We start from the raw sequence: 4,872 nt of genomic DNA, 5'->3' as shown, positions 1-4,872 counted from the left end.
ATCCTTGTTCTTGAAAATCAGTAGCTACCGTTTGCATTCCTCAGGAATCGTGTCATCCTCCAATCTAGTTGCAAAATCAATTGTCCTCTCTCATAGACAACTCCCTGCCTCCACAGGTATGTCATCTGAACCAGTTGCCTTTCCACTTGTCCTCCTCTTCACAGCTTCCCCTTACTTCCTGATCCTTTCCTCCATCCATCCTCTCTCTTTCATTTGTTTCATTTATCAGCTCCTCAAAGTACTCCTGCCATCTTCATGTTAGATAACACTCTACATCACCACAATAAAAAAATGAAAAACAAAACAAAACAATGAATTATGATTGTTAATTAGTATAGTTAAAGAAACTTTTGAAATCAGTGTCAAGATGCATTAAAGCTGTTCTGGCACCATGCGGTGGCTCAAAACTTTAATAGGACACATTCAGGTTTTTCTTTAACTTGTCACCCATTTGTATTTATATAACGATTTTATATGATTTCTTCATGACCTGAAGTGAAGGTCATGCTTAAAGAAGTAAAGATATAACAAAAATCAAAGGGTCTCATTTTGTCAAGTAGCTTCAAATTCAGTTCGATCATATTTAATCTAAAATTATCTAATGGCAACAGGATGTGAACCTGTTGCTTATTCAAAGTATACTCTTATATTTGTGTCGCTGTTGGAAAGTCTCCTTGAGGTTGTAAGTAATCATTGTGGTATTATCATTATTATTATTATTATACTGTTGAAAAACAGTACTAAAGCACAGCAAAACTTTGTATTTAAATCTAAATGTGCAACAGACAAAATCTTTCAATGAGTTTTATGCCAAAAACCCAACAACTATTCTTTATTTTACCAAAGTATAATCTGAGCCCAACCAACTTGGCCATGTATCCCTTCTGTGGTCATCCTGTAGTCTATACTAAACAAGCAGAAAATTGGGATAAGGTGCATTTTCCTTGCAGTCATTTGGGCCCACACCTCTGCTTAAAAGACAAAAACTTAAAAATGACTTAGTATTCCCTCAGCTCTCTGAAGATCAGGTTAGCCTGCTGGAGTCACCCATAACATTGATAGAGGTGGACAAAGCGATATCTACACTCCAGTCAGGGAAATGTCCTGGGGCAGATGGCTTTCCAGTAGAATTTTTTAAGGTAATGAAAGTGAAGTTAAATAGTTTATTACTAAGGGTTTTTAATAAAGCATTTGAAGAATCGAAACTCCCAGAATCTATGTACCAGGCTAATATAACATTGATAGCTAAAAAAGATAAAAATCCGGAATCATGCTCATCTTACAGGCCTATTAGCCTTCTTGGTGTTGATAATAAGATACTTTTAAAGATACTGGCTCTTAGGCTAGAAAAAGTAATGTGCTCTATTGTGCATGCTGACCAGACAGGCTTTATTAAGGGGAGGAATTCTTACAATAACACCCGACGTCTATTTAATATTATTCACTTTTTAAATTTTCATCAGATCTCTGGGGTTGTCGTTTCTATGGATGCCGAAAAGGCATTTGATAGAATTGAATGGGAATATATGTTTGAAATATTGAGAAGATTTGGGTTTGGAAAAAACTTTCTGGGGTGGATCAAAATTATGTACAAATCACCAATAGCATCAGTGTTAACTAACGGCCTGTTATCCTCCCCAATTACATTGAGCAGAGGTACAGCACAAGGTAGTCCACTGTCACCATTACTATTTGCTTTGGCCATTGAGCCTTTGGCCATGGCCATTAGACAAAATTCGAGTGTTCCTGGAGTTAAAATTGGGGAAAGACAACATAAAATTCTGCTTTATGCAGACGATATTCTTCTGACACTGACTGACCCTGCTAACTCTCTACCTGTTCTTACTAGGTGTATCAAGGACTTTGGTCTTATATCTGGATACAAGGTAAATTTTGATAAATCTGTTATAATGACTTTGTGTAGTGGAAGGGACATTGAACCTTCATATGTTAAACCCTTTCACTGGGCACCATCAGGTTTTGTATATTTGGGAGTTAAAGTTACACCAAATGTTGGTCACTTATATAGAGAAAATATTAATGGAATGGTTCAAGATCTTCGAGAGATGCTGACAAGATGGAGGGCACTTCCAATATCATTTTTGGGAAGAATAAATCTCATTAAGATGGTAATCCTACCGAAAATACTATATCCCACAGGCATGTTGTTTGCAATTTTGAAATCAGAAGATATTAAAGCAATTAACAAGGCTATGGTGAATTTCATTTGGGCAGGAAGAAAACCCAAAATTAAATTGGAGACATTACAGTTACCGAAAGATCTGGGCGGGTGGGGAGTGCCAAACATAGAAAATTACGTTCTCTCAATACAAGCGAGGATTCTTTCTTCCTGGATACATGAACATTCTGACCTGCCATGGTTAAATATTGAGGAAGTATTATGTAAACCATCCTCACCTGTTAATTTTTTAGGGAAACGTCTAAATGACTTACCTCACGTAATAAAGTATAACCCAGTAATATATAATGCTTTGTGGACGTGGGGAAAACTGAGAAAACTTTTTAACAGTAGTCTCCCTCCATTTTTCTCTGGAAGTCGCTCATCATTGATGTTATGACTTTGATCAGGTTGGGACATTATATTGATGGGAGCTCCCGAATTTTTGTGGACAAATGGAAGAAACCACTGGAAGCACTGGGAGTAACTTGTAAACTGGACCCTAATGGACAATATTTTATGGACATAATGTTGTAATATTTTAGGGCTGTGCAGTGTTATTATTTTGGATGTGGACCAGTCCTGTATTTGTTGGAGAAAAAATGTTAAATAAAAGTTAAAAAAAAAAAAAAAAAAAAAAAAAAAAAAAAGACAAAAACTGTGACTAAACACAAAACCCAACTGCAGCTGTTACAGCGCTCCATTCTGTAGCACTTGAGTGCTCACTCAGTAGTTTGAAGAATATTATCTTCCCTTAGAGATTTGAAAAGTTCAGACTCTTTACAATCTACGTAGGCATGATAAAGCATTTATTCTTCATAAGGAAGTTACAGTATATCATTTATATTACGAAGCCTAAGCAGTGATTAAAGGAGTTTGCGAGGAAAAGCGTCTGGACTTCTTTAAGTTGCTTGAAGACGTTTCACCTCTCATCCGAGAAGCTTCTTCAGTTCTAAGGTCAAATGGCCGAGAGTCCAAGATTTAAACCCAGTGGGAGTGTCCCCCCAAAGAGGGACAAAGGACCCCCTAGTGATCCTCTAATCACATGAGCCAAGGTGTGAAAGCGGGTGTGGGACCTAATCAGCCAGGGTTTCGGGTGAGCTCATTGTGAAACCTGGCCCCACCTTGTCATGTGAATTCCTGAGGTCAGATGGCCCAGGATGTGAGTGGGCGTTAAGGCGTCTGGGAAGGGAACTCAAAACTGGATTATAGATGGCAGACAGTTGGTGTCGTAAACCACCGCCTCTGTTCAAAGATGGTCGCTCACAGTGGACATAGATGGCCTCTTTCACTCCTCTTTCAAACCATCTGTCCTCTCTGTCCAAAATGTGAACGTTGGCATCCTCGAAAGAGTGTCCTTTATCCTTAAGATGCAGATGGACTGCTGAGTCTTGTCCTGTGGAGGTGGCTCTTCTATGTTGTGCCATGCGCTTGTGAAGTGGCTGTTTGGTCTCTCCAATGTAGAGGTCTGGGCATTCCTCGCTGCACTGTACAGCATACACCACGTTGTTAAGTCTGTGTTTTGGAGTTTTGTCTTTCGGGTGAACCAGTTTCTGTCTGAGTGTGTTGCTGGGTCTGAAGTACACTGGGATGTCGTGCTTGGAGAAAACTCTCCTGAGTTTCTCTGATACACCGGCTACATAGGGGATGACAACGTTGTTGCGTCTGTCTTTCTTATCCTCCCTCGCTGGTGTCTGATCTTCTTTTCTGTGCCTCTTTGCTGACTTTATAAACGCCCAGTTAGGATAACCGCATGTTTTGAGTGCTTCCTTTACGTGTGTGTGTTCTTTCTTTTTTCCCTCAGGCTTAGAGGGAACATGTTCTGCCCGGTGGTGTAGGGTCCTGATTACTCCAAGTTTGTGTTCCAGAGGGTGATGGGAGTCAAAGAGGAGGTACTGGTCCGTGTGTGTGGGCTTCCGGTAAACTTCGATGTTGAGGTTGCCATTCTCTTCAATGTGCACGGCGCAGTCCAGGAAAGGCAAACAGTTATCCTTTGTGTCTTCCCTGGTGAACTTGATGTTTTTATCCACAGCGTTAATGTGCGCAGTGAAGGATTCCACTTCTTGTGTCTTGATTTTGACCCAGGTGTCATCTACATATCTGTACCACTGGCTGGGTACTCTTCCTTTGAAAGAGCCAAGAGCCTTCCTCTCCACTTCCTCCATTTAAAGGTTGGCTACAATAGGTGACACGGGGGAGCCCATCACACAGCCATGTTTTTGTCTGTAGAAGCCTTCGTTGTATTTGAAGTATGTTGTGGTAAGGCAGAGGTCTAACAGTGTGCAGATCTGATCGGGTGTGAAGTTGGTCCTGTCCTCCAAGGAGCTGTCTTCTTGTAGTCGTTTTCTGACAGTCTCCACTGCCTCCGTGGTGGGTATGCAAGTGAAGAGAGAGACTACATCAAAGGACACCATGGTTTCATCTGGATCCAGGGTAAGTTTCTGGACCTTGTCGGTGAAGTCGGTGGAGTTCTTGATGTGGTGTGGGGTGTTCCCCACGAGAGGTGCAAGAATGGTAGCAAGGTGTTTCGCAATGTTATAAGTGGCTGAGTTTATGCTACTGACTATGGGTCTGAGTGGGACCCCGTCCTTGTGGATTTTAGGAAGTCCATAAATGCAGGGTATGGCATCCCCTGGATAAAGGCGGTGATATGTAATGCGGTCAATGATTTTGTCCTTTTCAAGGTCTTGAAG

This window comes from Pelmatolapia mariae, linkage group LG23, assembly GCF_036321145.2.
Source record: "Pelmatolapia mariae isolate MD_Pm_ZW linkage group LG23, Pm_UMD_F_2, whole genome shotgun sequence".
Lineage (NCBI taxonomy): Eukaryota > Metazoa > Chordata > Actinopteri > Cichliformes > Cichlidae > Pelmatolapia > Pelmatolapia mariae.
This window is presented reverse-complemented; position numbering follows the sequence as displayed.